At 48.7% G+C, this 12,124-nt stretch overlaps 2 pseudogenes; one reads left to right on the forward strand and one right to left on the reverse strand.

Moving 5' to 3' along the window:
• LOC108412015 overlaps positions 1-12,124 on the reverse strand; it is a 380,788-nt pseudogene that overhangs the window by 260,554 nt on the left and 108,110 nt on the right.
• LOC108415604 overlaps positions 1-12,124 on the forward strand; it is a 45,239-nt pseudogene that overhangs the window by 5,026 nt on the left and 28,089 nt on the right.

Consider the following 12,124-nt stretch of genomic DNA (forward strand, 5'->3'; position numbering starts at 1 on the left):
TTTTTTAAAGGGTATTAAAAAATCCATAACCACCCCTATGAGGACAACAAAGCAGGACTCGTGTACCCTGCCCGGGTCAGGGTTACCGGGGCCCCACCCTGGAGCCAGGCCTGGGGGAGGGGCTCGCCAGCGAGCGTCTGGTGGCCGGGCATTCACTCATGGTGCCCGACCGGGCCCAGCCCGAAGGAGCTACATGAGTCCCCCCTCCCATCGACCCACCACCGATGGGAGGGGCAGTAGTAGGGGTGCGGTGCATTGTGGATCGGGCAGTGTCCGAAGGCGTGGGCCTTGGCGTTCTGATCCTCGGTTGCTGAAACTGGCTTTTGGAACTTGGAACGTTACCTCACTGGCGGGGAAGGAGCCTGAGTTGGTGCGCGAGGTCGAGAGATACCGGCTAGATATAGTCGGGCTCACCTCAACACACAGCTTGGGCTCTGGGTCCAATCTCCTTGAGAGGGGCTGGACTTTTTTCTTTTCTGGAGTTGCCCATGGTGAGAGGCGGCGGGCAGGTGTGGGCTTTCTCATAGCCCCTCGACTCGGCGCCTGTATGTTGGGGTTTTCCCCGGTGGACGAGAGGGTAGCTTCCCTACGCCTTCGGGTTGGGGAACGGGTCCTGACTGTTGTCTGTGCTTATGCACCGAACAGCAGTTCAGAATACCCAGCCTTCATAGAGTCCTTGGAAGGGGTGCTTGAAAGTGCTCCTCCTGGAGACTCGATTGTCCTACTGGGGGACTTCAACGCTCACGTGGGCAACGACAGTAAGACCTGGAGGGGTGTGATTGGGAGGAATGGCCTCTCTGATCTGAACCCGAGTGGTGTTCAGTTTTTGGACTTCTGTGCAAACCACAGTTTGTCCATAACGAACACCATGTTTGAACACAAGGATGTCCATAAGTGCACATGGCACCAGGACACCCTAGGCCGCAGTTCAATGATTGACTTTGTAGTCGTGTCAGCGGACTTGCGGCCATGTGTACTGGACACTCGGGTAAAGAGAGGAGCTGAGCTGTCAACTGATCACCACCTGGTGGTGAGTTGGATCAGGTGGTGGGGGAAGATGCCAGTCAGACCAGGCAAACCCAAACGTATAGTGAGGGTTTGCTGGGAACGTCTGGCAGAAGAACCTGTCAGATTGATCTTCAACTCACACCTCCGTCAGAACTTTGACCAGATATCGGGGGAGGTGGGGGACATTGACTCAGAATGGGCCATGTTCCGCTCCTCCATTGTTGAAGCGGCTGACTGTAGCTGTGGTCGCAAGGTAGTTGGTGCCTGTCGGGGCGGTAATCCTCGAACCCGGTGGTGGACACCCCAGGTGAGAGATGCCGTCAAGCTGAAGAAGGAGTCCTACCAGACATGGTTGGCCTGTAGGACACCAGAGGCAGCTGGCAGGTATCGACAGGCCAAGCGATCTGCGGCTTCAGTCGTTGCCAAGGCAAAAACCCGGGTGTGGGAAGAGTTCGGTGAGGCCTTGGAAAGTGACTTTAAGTCGGCTCCGAAAAGATTCTGGCAAACCGTCAGGCGACTCAGAAGGGGAAAGCAGTGTGCCACTAGCACTGTATATAGTGGAGATGGTGTGCTGCTGACTTCGACTGAAGACGTCATTGGGCGGTGGAAGGAATACTTTGAGGACCTTCTCAATCCCACCGACACGTTCTCCAGTGAGGAGGCAGAGTCTGGGGACACGGGAATAGGCTTGTCCATTACTGAGGCCGAAGTCGCTAAGGTAGTTAAAAAGCTCCTTGGCGGCAGGGCTGCAGGGGTGGATGAGATCCGTCCCGAGTTCCTCAAGGCTCTGGATGTTGTGGGGCTGTCTTGGCTGACACGCCTTTTCAACATTGCATGGACATCGGGGGTGGTGCCACTTGATTGGCAGACTGGGGTGGTGGTGCCTCTTTTTAAAAAGGGGGACCGGAGGGTGTGTTCCAACTACAGGGGAATCACACTCCTCAGCCTCCCTGGTAAGGTCTATGCAAGGGTACTGGAGAAGAGAGTCCGGCTTATAGTCGAACCTCGGATTCAGGAGGAGCAGTGCGGGTTCCGCCCTGGTCGTGGAACACTGGACCAACTCTTTACCCTCTCCAGGATTCTCGAGGGTTCATGGGAGTTTGCCCAACCAGTCCACATGTGCTTTGTGGATTTGGAGAAGGCATTCGACTGTGTTCCCCGGGGTATTCTGTGGGAGGTGCTTCGGGAGTATGGGGTACATGGCTCTTTGCTACGAGCCATTCAGGCCCTGTACAAACAAAGCAGGAGCTTGGTTCGCATGGCCGGCAGTAAGTCAGACTTTTTCCCAGTGAGAGTTGGACTCCGTCAGGGCTGCCCTTTGTCACCGATTCTATTCATAATTTTTATGGATAGAATTTCTAGGCGCAGTTAGGGGATGGAGGGTGTCCGGTTTGGTGACCTCAGGGTCACATCGCTGCTGTTTGCAGATGATGTGGTCCTATTGGGGACATCAGGCCGTGAACTTCAGCTTTCACTGGATCGGTTTGCAGCCGAGTGTGAAGCGGCCGGGATGAGGATCAGTACCTCCAAATCCGAGGCCATGGTTCTCACGCGGGAAAGGGTGGAGAGCCCTCTCTGGGTCGGGGATGAGCTCTTGCCTCAAGTGGAGGAGTTTAAGTATCTTGGGGTCTTGTTCACGAGTGATGGTACAAGGGAGCGGGAGATTGACAGGCGGATTGGTGCTGGGTCAGCAGTGATGCGGGCTCTTTACCGGTCTGTTGTGGTAAAGAAAGAGCTGAGCCATAAGGCAAGGCTCTCGATTTACTGGTCGATCTATGTTCCCACCCTCACCTATGGTCATGAGCTTTGGGTAATGACCGAAAGAACGAGATCGCGAATACAAGCGGCTGAAATGAGTTTCCTCCGCAGGGTGGCTGGACTCTCCCTTAGAGATAGGGTGAGAAGTTCGGTCATCCGGGAGGGACTCGGAGTAGAGCCGCTGCTTCTTCACGTCGAGAGGAGCCAGTTGAGGTGGTTCGGGCATCTGGTTAGGATGCCTCCTGGACGCCTCCCTTGGGAGGTGTCACAGGCAAGTCCACCGGGGAGGAGACCCCGGGGAAGACCCAGGACACGCTGGCGTGACTATATCGCCCAGCTGGCCTGGGAGCGCCTCGGAATCCCTCCCAGGGAGCTAGTGGAAGTGGCTGGGGAAAGGGAGGTCTGGGCTTCATTGCTCAGGATGCTGCCCCCGCGACCCGAACCCCGGAGAAGCGGAAGATGATGGATGGATGGATGGATGGTATTAAAAGAATCAGAGATGTAATCATTACAGAAGTTTGTTTAAATATGCCAGTGTATAGATGTTCTTTTGTGCCTAGAGCTTGTCTGTGTGATGGTCAAGGTTGTCTGGTTCAAGGCAAGCTATCAGAGTCAGGCTCTACACACACACACACACACACACAAACAGCGCCCTAGGAGGAGGGTGCAACTCCCAGTTCAGTTCAAAGACTTAGGCAGGAGTAATGTAGTGTGCTCATGAAATGGTGTCTGTGTTAATTTTAGGTTAATAGTTCTACAGCACCCTGCAGTGGATTTGCAACCTGATAAGGTTGTAACCTGCCTTTCATCCAATGACAGCTGAGATAGGCTCCAGCACCCTCCTGCTACCAAGAATGATAAGCGGTTTAGAAAAAAAAGCTGTGTTCGGCAGGATTTATTTTACTGGGTTATTGTATACACTCATATTCTTGTGAATGCAGGGCTAGCCTGCTGGCTGGCAGTGAAGACCTAGGGAAGTCTAGCACTGACAGTTCATAAAACAAGACATAGTGAGGCTAAAGCGAACTTTTAGAAAATTCTGTTTATATACAGCGTGGCTGTGGGCAACAACAGCTGGTTAACAAAGCAAACCTACAACCCCACTTCCAATGAAGTTGGGACGTTGTGTAAAACATAAATAAAAACAGAATATGATGATTTACAAATCCTTTTCAACCTATATTCAATTGAATACACTACAAAGACAAGATATTTAATGTTCAAACAGATAAACTTTATTGTTTTTTTGTAAATATTCACTCATTTTGAATTTGATGCCTGCAACACGTTCCAAAGAAGTTGGGACAGGGGCGTGTTTACCACTGTGTTACATCACCTTTCCTTTTAACAACACTCAATAAGCATCTGGGAACTAAGGACACTAATTTTTGAAGCTTTGAAGGTGGAATTCTTTCCCATTCTTGCTTGATGTACAACTTCAGTTGCTCAACAGTCCGGGGTCTCCGCTGTCGTATTTTGTGCTTCACAATGTGCCACACATTTCCAATGGGAGACAGGTCTGGACTGCAGGCAGGCCATTCTAGTACCCCAACTCTTTTCCTACGAAGCCACGCTGTTGTAACATGTGCAGAATGTGGCTTGACATTGTCTTGCTGAAATAAGCAGGGATGTCCCTGAGAAAGACGTTGCTTGGATGGCAGTATATGTTGCTTCAAAACCTGTATGTAGCTTTCAGCATTAATGTTGCCTTCACAGATGTTCAAGTTATCCTTGCCATGGGCACTAACACACCTCCACACCATCAGAGATGCTGGTTTTTGAACTTGTGCTGTGAACAATCCATTTTGCCTGGAGGACACAACGTCCATGATTTCCAAAAACAATCTGAAATGTGGCCTTGTCAGACCACAGGACACTTTTTCAATTTGTGTTAGTCCATCTCAGATAAGCTCGGGCCCAGAGAAGCCAGTAGCGTTTCTGTGTGTTGTTGATATATGGCTTTTGCTTTGCATGGCATTTTTAACTTGCTTTTGTAGATGGAGCGACGAACTGTGTTCACTGACAGTGGTTTTCTGAAGTGTTCCTGAGCCCATGTAGTAATATCTGTTACAGAACGATGTCGGTTTTTAACACAGTGCCACTTGAGGGATCGCAGGTCACGGGCATTCAGTGTTGGTTTTCTGCCTTGCTGCTTACCTGCAGAGATTTCTCCAGATTCTCTGAATCTTTTGATGATATTATGGACTGTAGATGATGAAATCCCTGAATTCCTTGCAATTGCATGTTGAGAAATGTTGTTCTTAAACTGGTGGACTATTTGCTCATGCAGTTGTTCACAAAGTGGTAAACTTTGCCCCATCCTTGCTTGTGAATGACTGACCCTTTCAGGGATGCTCCCTTTATACCCAATCATGACACTCATCCATCCATCCATCCATCCATCCATTATCTTCTGCTTTTCCTGGGTTCGGGTCACGGGGGCAGCATCCTAAGCAATGAGGCCCAGACCTCTTTCCCCAGTCACTTCCACTAGCTCCCCGGGGAGGATTCCGAGGTGCTCCCAGGCCAGCTGGACCATATAGTCACGCCAGCGTGTCCTGGGTCTTCCCCGGGGTCTCCTCCCAAGTGGACTTGCCTATGACACCTCCCGAGGGAGGCGTCCAGGAGGCATCCTAACCAGATGCCCGAACCACCTCAGCTGGCTCCTCTCGACGTGGAGAAGCAGTGGCTCTACTCAGAGTCCCTCCCGGATGACCGAACTTCTCACCCTATCTCTAAGGGAGAGTCCACACACCCTGCAGAGGAAACTCATTTTGGCCGCTTGTATTCACAATCTCATTCTTTCGGTCATTACCCAAAGCTCATGACCATAGGTGAGGGTGGGAACGTAGATCAACTGATAAATCGTGAGCCTTGCCTTATGGCTCAGCTCTTTCTTTACCACAACAAACCAGTCAAGAGCCTGCATCATTGCTGAACCAGCACCAACCCGCCTGTCAATCTCCCACTCCCTTTTACCATCACTCGTGAAAGATACTTAAACTCCTCCACTCGAGGTAAGAGCTTGTCCCCGACCCAGAGAGAGCTCTCCACCCCATCCGCCTGAGAACCATGGCCTTGGATTTGGAGGTACTGATTCTCATTCCGGCTGCTTCACATTCGGCTGCAATCCGATCCAGCGAAAGCTGAAGTTCACGGCCTGATGTCCCCAATTGGACCACATCATCCACAAACAGCAGCGATGTGACCTTGAGGTCACCAAACTGGACACCCTCCATCCCCTGACTGCGCCTAAAAATTTTGAATAGAACTGGTGACAAAGGGTAGCCTTGACGGCGTCCAATTCTCACTGGGAACGAGTCTGACTTACTGCCGGCCTTGCGAACCAAACTGCTTCTTTGTTTGTACAGGGGAACACAGGGAACACAGTCGAATGCCTTCTCCAAATCCACAAAGCACATATGGACTGGTTGGGCATACTCCCGTGAACCCTCCAGAATCCTGGAGAGGGTGAAGAGTTGGTCCAGTGTTGAGCAGGGAGGAACCTGCACTGCTCCTCCTGAATCTGAGGTTCAACTATAAGCCAGACTCTCTTCTCCAGTACTCCTGCATAGACCTTACCAGGGAGGCTGAGGAGTGTGATTTCCCCTGTAGTTGGAACACACCCTCTGGTCCCCCTTTTTAAAAAGAGGCACCACCACCCCAGTCTGCCAATCCAGTGGCACCGTCCCCGATGTCTACGCAATGTTGAAAAGGCGTGTCAGACAAGACAGCCCCACAACATCCAGAGCTTTGAGGAACTCCCGACAGATCTCATCCACCCCTGGAGCCTTGCCACCAAGGAGCTTTTTAAATACCTTAGCGACTTCGGCCTCTGTAAAGGACAAACCTATTCCTGTGTCCCCAGACTCTGTCTCCTCACTGGAGAACGTGTCGGTGGGATTGAGAAGGTCTTCAAAGTATTCCTTTCACTGCCCAATGATGTCTTCAGTCGAAGTCAATAGCACACCATCTCCACTATTAACAGTGCTAGTGGCACACTGCTTTCCCCTTCTGAGTCGCCTGATGGTTTGCCAGAATCTTTTCATAGCTGACTTACTCACTTTCCAAGGCCTCATCAAACTCCTCCCACACCCGGGTTTTTGCCTTGGCGACGACCAAAGCCGCAGATCGCTTGGTCGATACCTGCCAGCAGCCACTGGTGTCCCACAGGCCAACCATGCATGGTAGGACTCCTTCTTCAGTTTGACGGCATCTCTCACCTGGGGTGTCCACCACCGGGTTCAAGGATTACCGCCTCGACAGGCACCAACTACCTTGCGGCCACAGCTACAGTCAACCGCTTCAACAATGGAGGAGCGGAACATGGCCCATTCTGAGGCAATGTCGCTCACCTCCCCCGATATCTGGTCAAAGTTCTGATGGAGGTGTGAGTGGAAGATCAATCTGACAGGTTCTTCTGCCAGACATTCCCAGCAAACCCTCACTATATGTTTGGGTTTGCCTGGTCTGACTGGCATCTTCCCCCACCACCTGATCCAACTCACCACCAGGTGGTGATCAGTTGACAGCTCAGCTCCTCTCTTTACCCAAGTGTCCAAAACACATGGCCGCAAGTCCGATGACACGACTACAAAGTCAATCATTGAACTGCGGCCTAGGGTGTCCTGGTGCCATGTGCACTTATAGACATCCTTGTGTTCAAACATGGTGTTCGTGATGGATGAACTGTGGTTTGCACAGAAATACAAAAACTGAACACCACTCGGGTTCAGATCAGAGAGGCCATTCCTCCCAATAACACCCCTCCAGGTCTCATTGTCATTGCCCACGTGAGTGTTGAATTCCCCACAATAGACGATGGCGAGCCCCTCCTCCAGGCCTGGATCCAGGGTGGGGCCCCGGTAACCCTGATCCAGGCAGGGTACACAAGTCCTGTTTGATTCTTATTTTCATAAGGGTAATTATGGATCACACTTTGTCTGACCTTTCACCTAGGACCAGTTTGCCCTGGGAGACCCTACCAGGAGCTTTGCTCCAGAAAACATAGCTCCTAGGATCATTCAGGCACGCAAACCCCTCCACCACGATAAGGTGATGATCCATGGAGAGGCTAATCATTTATTTCTTGCCAATTTTGGACCCAGAAGGAGAACCTCTTGTTACTGTTTAGTAGGAAGAAGTTGCATAAAATCCAGCATTTCACGTCTTTTACACAGTCCTCTGTTTTCTTTAAGGTGTATTTGTCATCAGGCTTGGCTGATATCTACACCTGCATATCGTCTGTGTAACAATGAAAGTTAACGCCATGGTTACTTATAACTGATGTGGTGGTGTAGTCGTTAACACCTCTGCCTTCTACACTGTAGACTAGGGTTCAATCCCCCACCTGGTTAAGCACCCTACACTATACCAATAAGAGCCCTTGGGCAAGATTCCTAACACCACCTTCGCCTACTTGTGTAAAATGATCAAATTGTAAGTCGCTCTGGATAAGCCAAATGCTGTAAATGTAAATGTAAATGTAACTGTGCCTAACGGTAACATGTATAGTGTAAATAATAACGGTGCCTTAATAATAAAGTGTGCTCACTGCACTGTAGTGTGTGTTTGTGGGTGTTTCACTGCAAAGTGGTTAAATGTGTTAAACCCATTTTAATGGGTTAAAATGGGTTAAATGTGGAGGTCAAATTCATCTACTAACTGCATTAATATCCCATTGAGCTCCTGCTGAATGGTGGTGCCCAGGGATTTGAGGTTCTCAGCTTTACTGACTGTGGAGCCATGTGTTTCCAATGGAGCAGTGGGGGATTTCTTTCTGAAGTCAATGGTGATCTCCAGTCTTTTTGTGTGTTTACCTCCAGGTTGTTAGACACCAGCCACGTTACTTCTTCCCCCATATGTGAACATATTGTTAAGATGAGACCAACAAGATTTGTGTCGACTACATTGTCACTGTCAGAAGTGCAGTCACTGATGCAGGGTAGAGAGCACACAGCCCTGTGGAGCACCAGTACTGTGGCAGAGATGGTCCAAAGTGTGGCCACCCACTTCGATATACTGTTTACTGTTAGACAGGAAGTTATGAATCTGGATCATTCAGCTGCCACAATGTATCCAGTAGAAAATCAGGAATGAAAGAACTGAAAGCAGGCATAAGTGTTAGGGCCATCCAGGGCTTGCAGGATGTAGAAAAAAGACAATTTAATGGAATCAGTAATGGGATCTGTACTCAGTTCTGTAATGGTGCCTTTTGGTGATAGGTGTTATTGAGGAGTGTCTGATGCAGAACAATACTTTACATCAGTGAATTTTTGAAAATCTTTGAAGACTGGTGCGAGTTGGCTTACCTAATCTGTCTCTGAAGAGTCATTAGGGTTCCAAATCACCTATTGGGGAGATTTTTTAGCTGGTCACATGTGAATGTAGCTCTGTTTTGCAGCTTTTATCTCTGTTTAGAGTATCCTTAGCCTTAAAGAACTTTGTACAGTTTCCACTTTTATAAGCAATGTCTTTGGACTGACAAAGACAAGTCAAAGACAAGACTTGTTTTTCGGACAAAGAAAGGCTTTTGTCTCACTTTTGTGAAAAACTGTGTGAGGTTTGGTTTTTTTAATTGACTACTTTAAACATTAACCAGTGTGTTTGCCCCTATTTTATTGCTTCTTTTGATCACTGAATTTGACTTGTTTCCTCCCATTGTTTTTTCTCCTCCAGAAACGAGTGACGTTGCAAGTCTCCTTGCTGCTTCTAATGTCCACATTCCTACAAAGTTCAAATTTACTTCCACAAACAAATCAGTAAAGCTGCCAAGAGGGATGTGTTATACTTGTGAGAGTGTGGGAAACTGGTGTCTAGAAGCTCTAGGACTCAGAAAACCTGCACTACTACTCTCTGCAAGAACACAGCTCGCATAAAGGCACAAAAGAACATGGGCAAACACCACTGCTCAGACTGTGGGAAGAGCTTTTCTGTAAAGAGTAGTCTCAAAAAACACCAGCTCATTCGCTCAGGAGAGAAACCGCATACCTGCTCAGAGTGTGGGAAGAGTTTTAAACAAAGGGGTTCTCTCCAAATGCACCAGCGCATTCACACAGGAGAGAAACCGTATACCTGCTCAGAGTGTGGACAGAGCTTTAGACGAAAGGGTTCTCTCCAAATACACCAACGCATTCACACAGGAGAGAAACCGTATATCTGCTCAGAGTGTGGACAGAGCTTTGGACAAAAGGATTATCTCCAAAAACACCAGCGCATTCACACAGGAGAGAAACCGTATACCTGCTCAGAGTGTGGACAGAGCTTTAGACAAAAGTGTTCTCTCCAAGTACACCAGCGCATTCACACAGGAGAAAAACCGTATACATGCTCAGAGTGTGGAAAAAGCTTTAGAAAAAAGGATTATCTACAAATACACCAGCGCATTCACACAGGAGAGAAACCGTATATCTGCTCAGAGTGTGGACAGAGCTTTAGAGAAAAGGGTTCTCTCCAAGTACACCAGCGCATTCACACAGGAGAGAAACCGTATACCTGCTCAGAGTGTGGACAGAGCTTTAGACAAAAGCGTTCTCTCCAAGTACACCAGCGCATTCACACAGGAGAGAAACCGTATATCTGCTCAGAGTGTGGAAAGAGCTTTAGACGAAAGGGTTCTCTCCAAGTACACCAGCACATTCACACAGGAGAGAAACCATATACCTGCTCAGAGTGTGAACAGAGCTTTAGACGAAAGCGTTCTCTCCAAGTACACCAGTGCATCCACACAGGAGAGAAACCGTATACCTGCTCAGAGTGTGGAAAGAGCTTTAGTCAAAAGGATTATCTCCAAGTACATCAGAGCATTCACACAGGAGAGAAATCGTATATCTGCTCAGAGTGTGGACAGAGCTTTAGACGAAAGGGTTCTCTCCAAGTACACCAGCGCATTCACACAGGAGAGAAACCGTATACCTGCTCAGAGTGTGGGAAGAGCTTTAGACAAAAAGATCATCTTCAAGTACACCAGCGCATTCACACAGGAGAGAAACCGTATACCTGCTCAGAGTGTGGAAAAAGCTTTAAACAAAAGGGTTCTCTCCAAATACACCAGCGCATTCACACAGGAGAAAAACCATATACCTGCTCAGAGTGTGAAAAGAGCTTTAGACGAAAGCTTTATCTCCAAGTACACCAGCGCATTCACACAGGTGAGAAACCGTATATCTGCTCAGAGTGTGGACACAGCTTTAAACAAAAGGGTTCTCTCCAAATACACCAGCGCATTCACACAGAAGAGAAACCGTATATCTGCTCAGAGTGTGGGAAGAGTTTTGGTTATAAGAATGTTCTCCAGCAACACCAGCTCATTCACACAGGAGAGAAACCGTATATCTGCTCAGAGTGTGGACAGAGCTTTAGACAAAAGGATTATCTACAAATGCACCAGCGCATTCACACAGGAGAGAAACCGTATATCTGCTCAGAGTGTGGAAAGAGCTTTAGACAAAAGGGTTCTCTCCAAGTACACCAGCGCATTCACACAGGAGAGAAACCATTTCAGTGCTTGCAGTGTGAAAAGAGTTTTACCTCATGCACTTATCTCCAAGCACACCAACACATTCACACAGGAGTGAAGCCGTATCAATGCTCAGAGTGTGAAAAGAGTTTTACTACACGCAGTTATCTCCAAGTACACCAGCACATTCACACTGGTGAGAAACCATATTAGTGCTCAGAGTGTGGACAGAGCTTCAAGCTACTGAGTCATCTCCAAGAAAACCAGCGCATTCACACTGGAGAGAAACCGTATACCTGCTCAGAGTGTGGACAGAGTTTTGGTTATAAGAATGTTCTCCAGCAACACCAGCTCATTCACACTGGAGAGAAACCATATCACAGCTCAGACTGTGGGAAGAGTTTTCATCAGCACAGTGCTCTCCAACAACACTGGTATATTCACGCAGGAGAGAAACGGTATCCTTGCTCAGAATGTGGACAGAGTTTCAATACCAGCAGTAATCTCAAAGTCCACCAGTGCGTTCACACAGGAGAGAAACCACATCCCTGTTTGGAGTGTACAAAACATTTTATCTCAAGAAGTCATCTCCAACGACACCAGCGAATCCACACAGGAGAGAAACCACTTTCCTGCTCAAAGTGTGGAAAGCGCTTCAGAGACAAATGTCTCCAGAAACACCAGTGCGATCACATCTGAGTGAAGCTGTATTCTTGCTTCCAGTGCAGGAGGACCTTCAGGCACTCAAATTCAAAGACGGAGTTGCGTTATGAGTGAGCCAGAAGATCAGATCCTGAAGAATATCTTCTGCACACTTTGGCACTCATCAACAATCTGTCAATATGGGTTCAGGTTAGGATATTGTATTCCAGTGGTGTAGTCCTGGGGTCACTTATCTTG

Source organism: Pygocentrus nattereri, chromosome 11, assembly GCF_015220715.1.
Source record: "Pygocentrus nattereri isolate fPygNat1 chromosome 11, fPygNat1.pri, whole genome shotgun sequence".
NCBI lineage: Eukaryota > Metazoa > Chordata > Actinopteri > Characiformes > Serrasalmidae > Pygocentrus > Pygocentrus nattereri.